Consider the following 17,798-nt stretch of genomic DNA (forward strand, 5'->3'; position numbering starts at 1 on the left):
TGCCTCCCTCCCCCTTTCTTTCCTTCCTTCCTTCCTTCCTTCTTTCCTTCTGTTCCTTGCTTCCTTCCTTTCTTTCTTCCTTTCCTTCCTTTCTTCCTTTCTTGCTTTGAGCCAACATTCAAAACCATGATATTTTATAAAAAATTCCAATACTCAACTTCTTAAATCTTCAGAAGTGGTAGCCACTGGAACACATAATTTATCAGAACAGTTGACTAGAGTATTCATTCTAGTATTCTAGAAGTAGCCCTTATAGCACAGATGTTAACCATATGATCACCCGTTCCTTAGTACCCACCATTTTCTATTATCTGATATTTGTTGTTATACTCATTTTTTTGCATGCCATAGGGGCTAGAGGTACTTGCATTTGTATCCCTAGCAAAATAGACAACAATGAGGAGATTAGAGCTTTTTTTTTTTTTTTTTAAAGGCGTTGCTAAGATATGCATTTGAAACACTAAGTTTCAGGCTCTAGGTTTTAAAAGTTCAGCAACAGGCTAAAAAAAATAAATAAATTAGAAAAGACTGACCAAGACACTTGCCTTCTCCCCAATGACTTATTGACTTGCTCAGTAAAAGGCATGTGAAGTCAGAGTTGGAGCTAGTGACTTTTGTAAGTGAGATAAGAAAAATAACTCTCTCGGTATTACATTCTGTTTCAAAGGGATATTTTACTCCCACTATTATCTAATTTTTCTTTAAATGAAACTGCAATTGGTACATCTGTTCACTGCGTTTCTTTAAAATTTATTTTACCAGTGAATTCACACTAAGGTGGAAACCGGTTCTTTCAAGCATGATTCAAATGGTTAGAGGATATCAGAGATTTAAATGGCATGAGTAGCAATTTGCAATACACAAAGTACTGAAAACAGTACTCACTTTTAATCTGATAGAATCCACATAATTTCTTCTTTTACTTATTGCTGCTATTTTGTACATAAACATCTACATTTTTAATCCACAGAGGCAATTTTATTACAGTATTAACAACAGCAATAATGTATTCCATGTGCACAATGCTTTGAAGCTGACACAATGTTTTCATATTGATATGCAGTAACACATATTCAAGTTCAGCACCTTACAAATAACTTTTTCATAAATTTATAAACATTTTTCTGAAACGCTTGACTTGTAGGTATGGCTTTTGAACATAAATACCACAAAGAATCATTAAAATTCAATTTAAAATAATTTCCATTGTATATCAAACCCATGTGTTTATATTACTTGTGTCTCATCCATCAGGAGAGCTGATTATAATTTAATTCAGACATAATAGCAAGGCATACAGTGGCATCTTATAAAATCTGTGTAAGATCGAACAGTTCTACTTGATTACTTTTCTTTTTTTGAAACGGAATCTTGCTCTGATGCCCGGGCTGGAGTGCAGTGGTGTGATCTCAGCCTACTGCAACCTCCACCTCCCGGGTTCAAGTGATTCTCCTGCCTCAGCCTCCCAAGTAGCTGGTATTACAGGTGTGAGCTGCCAATCCTGACTAATTTTTTGTATTTGCAGTAGAGACAGGGTTTCACCATGTTGGCCAGGCTGGTCTCAAACTCCTGACCTTAGGTGATCCACCCACCTTGGATTCCCAAAGTACGAGGATTACAGGTGTAAGCCAGTGTGCCTAGCCAATTCCTTTCTTTTCTTACACTTTGTTCCAATTTAATTGAATGAATAATTTTTCTGCATCTATTAGGTTCAAAGATGAATAACATACAGTCATTACCCTCTAGGGGTTAACAGCCTAGTGAGAAAAAAAAAAGATTCATACAAAATGAATTTGTTCATGGGACATAATATGAAAAGGTCTATTTTTCCCTGAATTTTTACAGAGATGTAAGACATGAAGGGAATGAAGGGAAAAGTCTCTGAGTGCCTATGGAAGGAGGTGCCACTTGAAATAAACTCTGAAGAAATTGGTAGCCGTTCCATTTTACACACTTACAACATACTTGCATGAACATCTACATTATTAGCTTTTCTTTACCCTGCCCACTAATACACACTTATTCAATACTATTTTCAATGACCCTTTACTGTAACACTTTTTTTTACTCCTTAATTTCTTGATTCAATATACAAGTGGGAATTATTCTTTTGTATGCCAGCCAAGCATGTAATTAAGAGAGGCCTCTTTTTATCCTAAAGTTCTATTTTTTAAACAAAATCTTAGAGGACCTATTAAATAAATCATGATACATCCAAAATATTGACTAATGTGCAAACATTACAAAGGATGAAATAGAGAACATATATAGTCTTAGAAGAATGCCCATAATTAAAATGGTAAAAACCAAAAAAAAATTCCACAGGGTCATGCATATGATATGGAAACATTATATGCTCATATTAATATTGATGTTTCTGTATATAAAGAAAGAACCTGAGAGAATAACACAAAAACCTTTGTAGTAGCTAACTTTGAGGGATATACCATTTTATGTTTCATATAATTCCTTATTTTTTATCTTAAATAATTAAAACAACAAAGATACTCAAATTGAAAGAAGCACAAATGATACACCATTTATTTTACCCACTCTGAGAATTAAAATAAACAATTGCTACTTTTTTCAATAATTAATTTTTAGAAAATGTCAAAAATAAAACATTATATGCAGATATAAGTTCAAATCCTTGAACAAATTCCCATAAGTAACAATAAAAATTATGTTTACATTAAGGCAAAATTATAATTTTATTATCATTAAAGCTAGAAAGTAGCTTTCATCAACAAGCAGCAAAACTATTTTCTATCAATATACCAACAACATCAGCAATAATCACCTAAAGATAAGCAACAACAGGCCTGGCATGGTGGCTCACGCCTGTAATCCCAGTACTTTGGGAGGCTGAGGTAGGCGAACCAAGAGGTAAGGAGTTCAAGATCAGCTTGGCCAACATGGTGAAACCCCGTCTCTACTAAAAATACGACAATTAGCTGGACATGGTGGCAGGCACCTGTAATCTCAGTTACTAGTGAGGCTGAGTCAGAAGAATTGCTCAAACCTGGGAGACAGGGGTAGCAGCAAGCCGAGATTGCGTCACTGCACTCCAACCTGGGTGACAGAGCAAGACTCTGTCTCAAATAAATAAATAAATAAATAAGCAAAAACAAATGTAACACATTTATGCAATGTGCTTTATGATTTTTCAACACATCTATAAATGGAAATAAAATATTTGAAAGTACAGCAGACAATATATAAAGATAAAATAGAATCATAAAACCTTAGCCGTTCATCAGAAAATGATACAATGCTGCATCACAAAGGCATTCATAGATTGGAACTATAATGTAACAGCTCGAAAAATAAAAAGTTTATTTACTTTCTGCAATTGCACTGTATCTCAGTTGTCCTCACCTGGAGCTACACAAGGCATTCTAGCCATCAATGATCTTTGACTGAACCAAATCAAGAAAAACAGCATGTTCTTCCCATATGGGATTTGAGGAGTCACACATTCATTTTACAGTCCTTGATTTGTTTAATTCTTATTTCAGTTCAGTGAGTAGACAATAATGATGCTATTGCATGTACTTTACAGATGAGAAAACTTAATATCTTAGAAGCACCATGAGTTTGCTAGCCACAAATCTCATGAGCAGTGAGGAAATTGTTACCTACAAACATGTAAAGCCTAAGAAATAATCAAGCAAAGTCTTAAATAAATACAACCTGCCTATTCATTATTACAGAGACTTTCTGACTCCTGGTTGGTTTTTATGTTACCATTGTTGGGTTGTTTTTTCTTTTTTTTTTTTGTCTTATATCTCTAATCTGTACTGTTCAGCTCTTTTAGGCACTACAAATTTGTCTTGAATTAGGAAAGAGGTGCTAGAATGTGGGTGTGGGTGCTGACCTACATCTGAAAAATTTGCATATGATTCACCACAATTAAACAATCTGGTTTGAAATAGCTATAATTAAGTTATTATCAGAGAAGTATTTACTAGTCTAGAAATTCTAAATTTATCTTCACATATACCCTAACTGAGAAAAGGGCCACATTTTCTGCACTCTGTTAAGTAAAGCAAATGCTGAACTAAATGCCTCCATGTTAACATTTATATTATTAAGTCACTGACAGCTAATTATATGAATGATTACTTTAGTTGTTTCTTTAAAAATTATAGGTTTGAAATAGCAAGAAAAATATGAAATGATGCTAGACAAAAAGAGTTTCAGTTTCTAACTTCTAACTATACACACACACACACACACACACAGAATTGCCTTCCTGATGTATGGAAATTATATATAGTAACGTCAAGGCATGATGAAATTATGGAGAAGATAATATCAAAATTTAGGAGAAAGAGTAAATTCTGTCTAGAGTAAGATATAAACTGTAATAGTATGAAAGGAAAATTCAAACTGACAAACACTACATGTTTCTAATTGAGCAGTACATAGAAATAACACTTTTCACTTAGAATAAGCAACATCAATTCTATGTGTATCTAACAAGGGGAATAGATTATTGAAACACAGATGAAAGAAGTATATTTTCGAATCAAAAAAAAATTATTTTTCCTACCTTTGTAGCTCAGTAGTAAAACACTGTCTGATGAATTTTTATGGATATCCTGGAAAAGAAACAGAAAATAGATGAAATAGAGAATTGTAAAAAGTAGCTAATTGCTTTATTATTATTATCCACATTGAGTGTTAGTGGTCTATTTGCTGGGTAACCATACACTGTGGCAAGGCATTCTCTGTTCCTTCTCATACATACATGAGACTGGCAACACAGATAGTGACAAAGGGCACATGAGCATCAGAACAAAAGCATGAGCATGTTAGTGCTCTGTAGAGCATGGACATAATGATCAAAACTCTTGGTGGGGCGTGGTGGCTCATGCTTGTAATCCCAGCATGTTAGGAGGCTAAGGTAGGTTGATTGCTTGAGCTTAGGAGCTCAAGGCCAGCCTGGGCAACATGGTGAAACCCCATCTCTATCAAAAATACAAAAATTAGCCAGGCATGGTGGTGGCACCACAGCTACTCAGGAGACTGAGGTGGGAGGATCACTGGAGCCCAGGAGGCAGAGGTGGTGGTGAGTTGAGATCATGCCACTGCACTCCAGCATGGGTGACACAGCAAGACTCCATCTCAAAAGAAAAAAAGAAAAAAAAAAAAGACTCATTTTTATTCAAAATGGTTAGTCAATTTAGTAAATTTTAAATTGACAGTTGGTAAAGGTAAAAAGAAAAAAGAAAAATCACTCCATATTACTAAAATGAAACAAAATACCAGCTAAAAAAATAACAAAATGACAAAACTAAGACTTTTAGATTTAATAACATCTTAAATTATTAAAAAATAGGTGCTGAGATTGAAATCCATTATGTGGACATGATCATAAGATTTCAGCTCAAGTGGCCCAAGTTGTATATTCTAGAAATGTAATAGACTATTATCTGGTATAGAGAATTATTATTAAAAATTATGATGCCCTTCATTAAAACAGCATTAGTCTTATAACTAGAAGTAATTTAAAAATCAACTGGTTCAATTTCCTCACTTTACATATAAGCAAAGCAAGTTCACATCACTAGTTCATGGCAGAACTAAGGGTTAAATTTCCATCTCTCTTCCTCATACTCATTTCACAACATTAAGTTATTTAATCCTTCATAATTTCCAAGATTGGAAAGAAGTAGAGAAAGTAGAGTTATGTATTTTCTTCTTTATAAGTTCCATCTGCTTGATGAAACATCTTATTTCTGCCTGAATAATCTATATCATCAAGATTTACTGTATCCACCTCATTTAAAACTGCTTTCCTTGACCATTCTTGGTTAGCTTTGCCACCTGCTGATTGTGGGGCCTTGAGTGAACATAGGCAGTAGCCAGGGAGTGGTTACAGCAGGCCTGTGCAAGACCTAGCAGTGTGCTGTCTTCTCACGTGACTCAGGGCAATCACAGTGGTGGTGGCCACAGGGGTGCTTGTGTCACTCCATTCCCAGTTTTAGGTTGCTCAGAACAGAGAGAGAGGGACTGTATGCTTGGGAGAAAGCAAGGAAAGAGAACAACAGTTTTTGCCTGGTAATCCAGATAATTCTCTTGGATCTTGTCCAATACCATCAAGTTGGTACCTCTCAATACAGAGTTACTGGGCTTGGGGTGCTCCCTATAGCAGAAACACCTTAGGTCATAACACCCAAGTTCTTTCAAATATCTGGAAAGCCTCCCCAAGAATTCTGGACAGCCACAAATAAGCCCAGACAGTAAAGACTACAATAAATACCTAACTCTTCAATGCCCATACACTGAAGAACATCTACTAGTATCAGTACCATCCAGGAAAACATGATGTCACCAAGTGAACTAAATAAGGCACCAGGGACCAATCCTGAAGAAACAGAGATATGTGACCTTTCAGACAGAGAATTCAAAATAGCTGTGTTGAGTAAACTCAAAGAAATTCAAGATAACACAGAGAAGATATTCAAAATTATATCAGAAAAATTTAACAAAGAGATCAAAATAACTAAAAAGCATAAATTCTTGAGCTGAAAAATGCAATTGGCATAATGAAGAATGCATGAGTTCATTAATAGCAGAGTGGATCAAGAAGAAGAACAAATTAGTGAGTTTGAGGACAGACTATTTAAAAATACAGTCAGAGGAGACAAAAGATAAAAGAATAGAAAACAATAAAGCATGCATACAGAATCTGGAAAATACCCTCACAAGGGCAAGGCTTAAGACCAATATCTACGAGGGTTTCTGAGAAGAAACCCTATAAGCTAGAAGAGATTGGAGCCCCATCTTCAGCCTCCTTAAACAAAACAATAATCAGCCAAGAATTCTGTATCTAGTTAAACTAAGCCTCATAAAGGAAGGGAAAATACAGTCTTTTTCAGACAAACAATTGCTGAGAGAATTTGCCACTACCAAGCCAGCCAGCACTACAAGAACTGCTAAAAGGAGCTCTAAATCTTGAAACAAATCCTTAAAATACACCAAAATATAACCTCCATAAAACATAAATCTCACAGGACCTATAAAACAAAAACAGTTAAAAAAACAAAGTATTCAGGCAAGAAATAGCATGATGAAAAGAAAAGTACCTCACATCTCAAAATGAACATTGAATGTGAATGACATAAATGCTTCCGGTTAAAAGACACAAAATCACAGAATGGATAAGAATTCACCAACTAAGTAGGTGCTGTCTTCAAGAGATTCACCTAATGCATAAGGACTCCCGTAAACTTAAGGTAAAGGGGTGGAAAAAGTTATTCTATGCAAGTGGACACCAAAAGCAAGCAAGAGTAGCTATTCTTATATCAGACAAAACAAACTTTAAAGCAATAACAATTAAAAAGACAAAGAGGGGCATTATGTAATGATAAAAGGACTAGTCCAACAGGAAAATATCACAATCCTAAATATATACGTGCACCTAATACTGGGGCTCCCAAATTTATAAAACAACTACTATTAGACCTAAGAAATGAGATAGGCAGCAATACAGTAATAGTGGGAGACTTCAATATGCCACTGACAGCATTAGACAAGTCATCAAGACAGAAAGTCAACAAGGACACAATGGATTTGAACTATATAACAAATAGACTAACCATAAATTTACAGAACATTCTACCCAACCACTGCAGAATATACACTCTATTTATCAGTGCATGGAACATTCTCCAAGATAGACCATATAATAATTGAGACAAAACAAGTCTCAATATATTTAAGAAAATTGAAATTATATCAGGTACTCTCTCAGACCACAGTGGAATAAAATTGGAAATCAACTCCAGAAGGAACCCTCAAAACCATGGAAATACATGGAAATTAAATAACCTGCTCCTGAATGATCACTGGGTCAACAATAAAATCAAGATGGAAATTTAAAAATTCTTTGAATTGAATAATAGTGACACAACCTATCAAAACCTCTGAGATACAGCAAAGGTGGTTCTAAGAGGAAAGTTCATAGCCTTAAATACCTACATTAAAAAGTCTGAAAGAGCACAAATAGACAATCTAAGGTTACACCTTGAAGAACTAGAGAAACAAGAACAAACCAAATCAAAACCCAGCAGAAGAAAAGAAGTAACAAAAATCAGAGCAGAACTAAATAAAATTGAAGCAAAAAATTACAAAAAAATAAATGAAACAAAAAGCTGGTTATTTAAAAATATAAATAAAATTGACAGACCATTAGTGAGATTAACCAAGAAAAGAAGAGGAACGATCCAATAAGCTCAATTGGCAATGAAACAGGAGATATTACAACCGATACCACAGAAATACAAAAGATCATGCAAGGCTACTATGAACACCTTTAAATGCATAAACTAGAAAACTTAGAGGAGATGGATACATTCCTGGAAATATACAACCCTCCAAGATTCAACCAGGAAGAAATAGAAACTCTGAACAGACCAATAACAAGCAGCAAGATTGAAATGGTGATTTTTTAAAAAATTGCCAACAACAACAAAAAAGTCTAGGACCTGTTGGATTCACAGCTGAATTACATCAAGCATTCAAAGAAGAATTGGTACTATCTATTGACACTATTCCAAAAGATACAGAAAGAGGGAATCCTCCCTAAATCATTCTATTAATATGAAGCCTATATCACCCTAATACCAAAACCAGGAAAGGACATAACCAAAAAAAAAAAAAAAAACTACAGACCAATATTCCTGATGAACATAGATGCTAAAATCATTAACAAAATACTAGCTAACCAAATCCAACAACATTTCAAAAAGATAATCCACCATAATTAAGTGAGTTTCAAACCAGGGATGCAGGAATGATTTAACATACACAAGTCAATACATGTGATACACCACCTAAACAGAATTAAAAACAAAAATCACATGATCATCTCAATAGATGCAGAAAAAGCAGTTGACAAAATCCAACATCGCTTTATGATTAAAACTTTCAGCAAAATTGGCATATAAGGGACATACCTCAATGTAATAAAAGCCATGTGTAACAAATCCACAGCCAACATAATACTGCACGGGGGAAAGTTGAAAGAATTCCTTCTGAGAATTGAAACAAGACAAAGATACCCACTCTCACCACTCCTCTTCAACGTCGTACTGAAAGTCTTAGCTACAGCAATCAGACAAGAGAAAGAAATAAAGGGCATCCAAATCAGCAAAGAGGAAGTCAAACTGTCACTGTTTGCTGATGATATAATTGTTTACCTATAAAATCCTAGAGAATCCTCCAGAAATCTAGAACTGATGAAAAAATTCAGCAAAGTATCCAGACACAAAATTAATATACACAAATCAGTAGCTCTTCTATACACCAAAATAGACCAAGCTGAGAATCAAATCAATAACTCAACCCCTTTTACCATAGCTGCAAACAAAATAAAATAAAGTAAAATAAAATAAAATACTTAGTAGTATACCTAACCAAGGAGGTGAACGACCTCTACAAGGAAAACTACAAAACACTGCTGAAAGAAATCTTAGACAACACAAATAAAGGGAAACACATCCCATGCTCATGCATGGGTAGAATCAATATTGTGAAAATGGCCACACTGCCAAAAGCAGTCTACAAATTTAATGCAATTTGCATCAAAATAACACCATCATTCTTCACAGAACTAGACAAAAAAATCTTAAAATTCATACGGAACCAAAATAGAGCCCACATAGCCAAAGCAAGACTAAGCAAAAATAACAAATCTGAAGGCATAGCACATTACCTGACTTCAAACTATACTGTAAGGCCATAGTCACCAACACAGCATGGTACTGGTATAAAAATAGGCACATAGACCAATGTAACAGAAGATAACCCAGAAATAAAACCAAATACTTGTAGCCAACTGATCTTTCACAAAGCAAACAAAAACACAAAGTATGGAAAGGACACTCTATTCGAGAAATGATGCTGTGATAATTATTAGCAAGCCACATGTAGAAGAATGAAACTGGATCCTCATTTCTCACTTTGTACAACAATAAACACAAGATAGATTAAGGACTGAAGTCTAAGAACTGAAACCATAAAGATTCGATAAGTTAACATTGGAAAAACCCTTCTAGACATTGGCTTAAGCAAACACTTCATGACCAAGAACCTAAAAGCAAGTGCAACAAAAACAAAGAAAAATAGATGGAACTTAATTAAACTAAAATGCTTCTGCATGGCAAAAGAAACCTTCAGCGGAGTAAACAGACAAACCACAGAATGGGAAAACATCTTTGCAATTTATACATCCAACAAAGAACTAATACCCAGAATCTACAAGGAACTCAAAGAAATCAGCAAGATAAAAAGAAACAATCCCATCCAAAACATGAACTAAGGACATAAATAGACAATTATCAAAAGAAGTTATACAAATGGCCAACAAACACATGAAAAAATGCTCAACGTCACTAATGATCAGGGAAATGCAAATCAAAACCACAATGTGATACCACCTTGCTCCTGCAAGAATGGCCAGAATAAAAAGCAGTCTACAAATTCAATGCAATTCCCATCAAAATAACACCATAATTCTTTACAGAATCAAAAAATAAAAAAAAAATACATGTTGCCATGAATGTGGTGGAAAGGGAACCTTTTACACTGCTGATGAAAATGAAAACTAGTACAACCACTATGGAAAACAGTATGGAGATTCCTTAAAGAACTAAAAGTAGAACTACCATTCGATCCAGCAATCCTGTATTGGTTATCTACCCAGAGGAAAAGTATCGATTATAGGAAAAAGATATTTGCACACACAAGTTTATAGTAGCACAAATTGCAATCGCAATTGCAAAAATTGGAACCAACACAAATGTCCATCAATCGACCAGTGGATAAAAAAATTGTGATATATATATATATACACACATATATATACACACACATGTGATATATATATACATATGTATATGTATATACAATATATATACACACACACATATACCATTGAATACTACTCAGCCATTAAAAAAGAACAAAATAATGGCATTCACAGTAAGCTGGATGGAATTGGAGACCATTATTCTAAGCGAAGTCATTCAGGAATGGAAATCCAAACATTGTATGTTCTCACTCATAAGTGGGAGTTAAGTTATGAGGATGCAAACGCATAAGAATGATACGACGGACTTTGGCAACTTGGGGAAAATGGTAGGAGAAGGATGAGGGATAAAAGACTACACGTTGGGTACATGGTACACTGCTTGGGTGATGGGTGCATCAAAAAAATCACCACTAAAGAACTTAATAATGTAACCAAACACTATCTGTTCTCCAAAAACCTGGTGAAATTAAAAAAAAACAAAAAACAAAAAACTTATACCAATCTTACTCAAACTATTCTAAAAAATAAAAGCAGAGAAAATACTTCCAAACACATTTTATGAGGGTGGTATTATCCTGATACCAAAACCAGAAAAAGACACATCAAAAAAAGAAAAGTACAAGCTAATATTGCTGATGAATATTGATGCAAAAATTCTCAATAAAATACTAGCAAAAAGAATTCAACAATAAATTACAAAAAATAATCATTATAACAATACATTACAAAAATCTCTCATTTATTATCCCTGGGATGCAAGGATGGTTCAACACATGCAAACCAATCAATGTGATACATCCTATCAAGAGAATGAAGGATAAAAACCGTGTGATTATTTCAATAGATGCTGAAAGAGCACTTGATAAAATTCAGCATTCCTTCATGATAAAAACCCTAAAAGAACTGAGGATAGAAGAAATATACCTCAACATAATAAAAGCCACATATGACAGACCCACAACTAGTATCACACTGAATGAGGAAATACTGAAAACCTTTCCTCTAAGATTGGGGACATATAAGGATGCCCATTGCCATCACTGTTATTCAACATTGCACTGTAAACCCTAGCTACAGCAATCGAACCAGAGAAAGATATAAAGCTCATCCAAATTAAGAAGGAAGAGAAGTAAAATTATCCTCATTTGCAAGGAAATCTAAAACTTTAGGAACTTTAGGAAAAACCTAAAGACTCCCCCCAAAACTACTAGAACGGATAAACAAATTCAGTTAAGTTGCAGGATACAAAATCACCACATAAAAACCAGTAGCATTTCTATATATCAACAGTGAACAATCTGAAAAGGAAATATAAAAAAAATGAATTTACAATAGTCACATAAAAATTAAATATGCAGGAATTAACAAACAAGTAAAAGATCTCTATAATGAAAACTATAAACTGATGAAAGAAGTTGAAGAGGACACTAAAAAAATGAAAAAAAATTCCATGTTCATGGATTGGAAAGTCAATATTGCTAAAATGTCCATTCTACCCAAAGCAATCTACAGATTCAGTATAGTCCCTACCAAAATTCCCATGACATTCTTCACAGAAATAGAAAAAAATCAATTCTCATATTAATATGGAACCACAAAAGACTGAGAATAGCCAAAGCTATCCTAAGCAAAAATAATAAAACTGCAGGAATCACGGTATCTGACCTCAAATTACACTACAGAGCTATAATAACAAAAGCAGCATGGTACTGGCATAAAAACAGGCACACAGAATAGTGGAACAGAATAGAAAACTCAGGAACAAATCCACACACCTACAGTGACCTCATTGTTTTTTTTTTTTTCCCCACAAAGGTGCCAAGAACACACACTGGGACAAAACAGTCTCCAATAAATGGTGCTGTGAAAACTGGATATCCATGTACAAAAGAATAAAACTAGACCTCTGTCTCTCTCAAATCAAATCAAAATGGATTGAAGACTTAAGTCTGAGACCTCAAACCGTGAAACTACTACAAGAAAACATTGGGGTAAACTCTACAACATTGGTTTAGGCAAAGAATTCTTGAGCAATACCCCACAAGCACGGGCAACCAAAGCAAACATGGACAAATGGGATCACATCAAGTTTAAAAGCTTCTGCCCAGCAAGGGATACAATCAACAAAGTGAAGAGACAATCCACACAGAATGGGAGAAAATATTTTCATACTACCCATGTGATAAGGAATTAATAACTGGAATATGAAAGGAATTCACACAACTCTAGAAAAAAATAATAATAATCCAGTCAAAAGATGGGCAAGCTTCGAAGAGACATTTCTCAAAAGAAGACATACAAATGGCAAAGAGGAACATGAAAAGTTGCTCAACATTATTCATCATCAGAGAAATGCAAATCAAAACTACAATGAGGTATCATCTCACCTCAGTTAAAATGGCTTATATCCAAAAGACAGGCAATAACAAATGCTTGTGAGGATGTGGACAAAAGGCAATCCTTGTACTCTGTTGGTGGGAATGTAAATTAGTACGACCACTATGGAGTACAGTTTGGAGTTTCCTCAAAAAACTAAAAATTGAGCTACTGCGTGATCCAGCAATCTCACTGCTGGGTATATATCTAAAGAAAGGAAATACGAATATTAAAGAGATATCTGCACACCTATGTTTGCTGCAGTACTATTTACAATAGCTAAGATTTGGGAAAAAAACCTAAGTGTCCATCAACAGATGAATGGATAAAGAAAAGGTGGTACATATACACAATGGAATACTATTCAGCTATAAAAAAGAACGACATCCTGTCACTTGCAACAACATGGATGGTACTGGAGATCATTAAGTAAAATCAGCCAGGCACAGAAAGACAAACATCACATGTTCTCAGTTATTTTTGGGATCTCAAAATCAAAAAGATTGAAGTCATGGACAGAGAGAGCAGAAGGATAGTTACCAGAGTCAGGGAAGTGGTAGTGGGGGATTGTGGGTGGAGGTGGGGATGGTTAACGGGCAAAAAAAATTTAAAAAAAAATAGAAAGAACGAATAAGAGCTACTATTTGATCACACAACATGGTGACTATATTGAAGAATAACATTTTAAAATAAGAATGTAATTGGATTGTTTGCAGCTCAGTGAAGGTGATGGAAACTTCATTCTTCATGATGTGCTTATTTCACACTGCATGCCTGTATCAAAACATCTCATGTACCGCATAAATATATATACACCTACTCTGCACCCAGAAAAATAATTAACATAAAATAAAACTCCATTCCTTGATGGAGGGAGATACCAATGAATTAGATGACAGCATTCTGATTTTAAGCTGCTTACAAATCAGTGAGAGAGAGCGGGAACAAAAATTAAGTAAAAAAGCACATGAGCTACAGAGCTGGCAAAATCAGTCAATAACACTACTAGCTGGATATGAAAGAACCACCCAGTAGTCCTTCACATAAAATCTGCTTGCTAGGCAGACTTCAGACAAAGAAAATGTACCATTTGCTCTTTAAAATACACTTCCTCATTCTAAATTGATCTGCAAAATTATAAGCAATAATGGAACCATTCTTTTCTCCCTGGCTCCGTTTCATATTTTAAAAAATATATAAACATTTGTGACTATGAAGTAATAAAATATAATTTTTGTAACAATTAACAAACTGTTTCTGGTAAATGCTTTCAGAAGATACATAATAACCCTTGGCCAAGTTTGTTTTGCTGTTAACAGATAGTAACCTCCAGGTTTTCAGTGAGTACAATAACAAAATCAACACTACATACACATAGATTGAACCACTGTACTACCACCACCTGGTATTCTCAGAGGCTGGGAACTGAGCAGACAGCAACACAATAGCTGTGGGAATGTTTGCTTGTGCTATAATCTCAGAAACAGCTTGTGTGTACCACATTGGAAGCTCACGGTATCAGAAAGATGCATCTTTCCTTGTTGGAAAACTCAATGATTAATTCATGTTTCCCTTGCAGAATGTCAGAGGACGAAGGTAGTAAGCTTAAAAGTCATATCAGATATAAAAAACAGATTAGATTTAAAACTGTTTTTAAAATGTAGGCTTTAAATGATTTGAGAGTTCGAGCCAGGGTACACAGCTAAAGCAGCCAGTAGTTATAAGAAGAAAAAGCATTATTTAATAATAAGGTGTATTCACTGGATCTTATGACTTGGGCTTTTCAATTCTGCCTAAATCATTAAAAAAGAATGCTGAGACAAACATTTCTTGTGCCAAAGTTTAAGTAACTTGATCCAACCACATTTAAGAAGAATAAAGTCGCAAAATGAATTGCAAAGAAATGTGTTTTCTGAAATAGCAGTAATTGGTAAAGTACAAAGTGTGTCTACATTTTTCTATAAACAGTCATATGAACATAGTTCAGCATTCTTATTTTATAGGTATATAAATTTATACACACACACACTACTGTAGGTGGACACAATTATGCTTTGCAAAAGCAAATATGCTTAAACACTGAAATCTATTCTCCTAATTCATCATCTCAAGTTAAGAATACTTGAGGACATAAAACACATAATGGATTAGAAGAATATTTTTCTTAACTTGAGGTGAGATTTTTGGCTTTTTCACTATCTCCAAAATAAAGATCATGGTAAATAAACACACCTGCAAGTTTCAAAGTGACATACATGGTGTAAGTGACTATCAATTTAAGACAAGATTACCATAATGTGGAAGGCAAGATTGTGCAGTTGAAGGACAAAGAGATAAACCAAGTTACTAGTTTGTTATATAAATTAATTAGAAACTCTCTTCTTGTTCCCTGCTCCCTTTCTCTTTCACTGAAGAGAGAATTGTTTATGAAGATGCAACCAAAAGCATCTTCAAAACAATGTCCCATTTAAAAAATTAATTATCTCCTATTTTACAACATCAAGGTTTGAACAATCAAAAGAATTTGAAATGTCGTGTGACTGTATTCTATCTTTCATTCCAAAAGGCTTTAGTTTTCTCATCAGGATAAGAAGCCACAAGAAGTTGATCTTCTACAAGGAAAGCAAGTTGCTCACAGTCGAAGAATAGGGACAAAATAGACCTTAGCATTTGTACAAAAGTGCATAGGAACAAATAAACAATATTACAATGTCTATATCTTGCACCTTTGACACAAAACAAACATACTCTTTATAATGAATACATGGGAAATTATACTTAACATGTTTATTAAAACAGAATTTTTAAATATAGTGTTATTCATAGGTTAATTGAGTTAAAAACTTCTTGATTGTCTAGATAAGTCCCTTATTCTACAGATACATAAAGAAATTAAGATGTGCACTATAACATTTATGGGTAAAGCCTAGTTTTATTATCACATCACATGCTTTCTTTTGATTTTCCACAAAGCTTAGTATTGCCACTTTAAAAATGAGGATTACTGAAATGCTCCAATTTTTCAGTTTTAAGATTCACCTCCCAGCTCTTCCTCATGATTCAACTCAAGTAATGCCTACTAGCAATATATTTTAAAATTCAAAACATGTATTCTTCTTTTTAATTAACACAGAAGAATAAACATCAGTTTAAAAAATAAAGCTTAATTTAAAAATATAAATTTTCCCACATTAATTATTAACAATGCATGTGAACCAATTGTGAATTTTTGTTCATAGGAAAAAATATATTTTTTTTCTCTTAGCCTTTTGTGCACTCCATTTTCTCTTTAATATTCTACAATTTGAATAGCCCAATTCTATACTTTGAGTCCAAGTCCAGGATAGGATTAGAGTTCATATTAGTCTCTTAGCTTTGGTCTCTCTGATATCTATATCAGGAAGTTGTGGTTTAGTTAATAACACACAGTTGCTGCTCATGAAACTGTAAAAGACTCAAAGCTTTTATAGTATTATAACTGTCTTCAACTTCCTGGCAATCATAAGATGGTCTAAGTCATTATAAGGCCATTTCTGACCTTTCAGAAGCTGCAGCTTTTTGGCATGGGGATAGAATAGTTTGAGATGAGAATGGTTCCAACAGTAACTTCATGTCCAAGGAATGCGATAAGGCCTTTTCCCCACAAAGGCTCTATTGGAGAGAATGATATGACTGGTTTTCTGCCAAAAGACCTGCTGTACAGATTGATCTCAAGTGATCATTTTTTTTCCAAGTGACAGTTGGAACATGCCCATTAGGATGGTTCTAGAAGTGTTCTTAAGCAACTTGCAGAGGCCCAGCTGAGGTCTTGTCAGCTGATCTGAGAATAGCAGTGACAGTGTCCCAAGGACAGATTGTCAGATTGTCATGTTCAATACCTTTCTAGAATAAAAATCTCCATTTAAGTAAAATGTGCTGTATTTTTAAATCACAATTTTAAAATCACAGCTTTAGTATAGTTTTTAGCTATGTTTACTTTGTACATTATACATTAAGTTTAACATTACTTGTTGAAAAACACACATACACATATCGTGTTTAAATGCACTTTCTTTTGACTGCAATTAATGGAATGCATGATATTTCATTTCTAAAACACATCCTAAATTATATCACGGAAAATACAAAATAATTAATATTTTTTATTAAGAGAAGGCTACATACAAAACAAGAAACTCTTGCTTTACAGAGGTTATCTACTACCAAAAGTAATAAATTGATAAGTAAACAGGCACCATCAATGGCGGTGAAGTGCCATGAAAAGAAATAATACAGGCAAATGTGGAAGTGAGGGGTGGGGATCACATTTTTAGAAAAACTAGGAAGATTAGGAAGGAAAAGAACAAAAGAAGAGATCACAATGCTTCCTAAAGGCTATCAATTATCCCCTTGCTTCTGCTATTTTGGACATTTGGACCTGAGATTCTCCTTTATGCCACCATCTGATCTTCCTGTGAAATGGATAACAACATACAGTTTGCAAATTTTTTAACACATGTTTAATTGCAAAATATCTGATGGGAGAGCACGATGCCTCACATCTGTAATCTCAGCACTTTGGAAGGCCAACAGTGGGGATTGTTTGAGCCCAGGAGTTTGA

General features: G+C 34.3%; 1 protein-coding gene across 3 annotated transcripts in view; it reads right to left on the reverse strand.

Moving 5' to 3' along the window:
- The window catches only part of LOC105519893 (putative uncharacterized protein encoded by LINC00478), a 426,129-nt gene that overhangs the window by 128,219 nt on the left and 280,112 nt on the right, over nucleotides 1-17,798 (reverse strand). For all 3 annotated transcript variants that reach the window (XR_001003033.1, XR_001003036.1, XR_001003035.1), the window contains one exon: nucleotides 4,556-4,604. The gene's annotated coding sequence lies outside the window, so the exon portion shown is untranslated. The remainder of the gene's footprint in view (nucleotides 1-4,555; nucleotides 4,605-17,798) is intronic.

Source organism: Colobus angolensis, unplaced genomic scaffold (assembly GCF_000951035.1).
Source record: "Colobus angolensis palliatus isolate OR3802 unplaced genomic scaffold, Cang.pa_1.0 Scaffold360, whole genome shotgun sequence".
In the NCBI taxonomy this organism is placed as follows: domain Eukaryota; kingdom Metazoa; phylum Chordata; class Mammalia; order Primates; family Cercopithecidae; genus Colobus; species Colobus angolensis.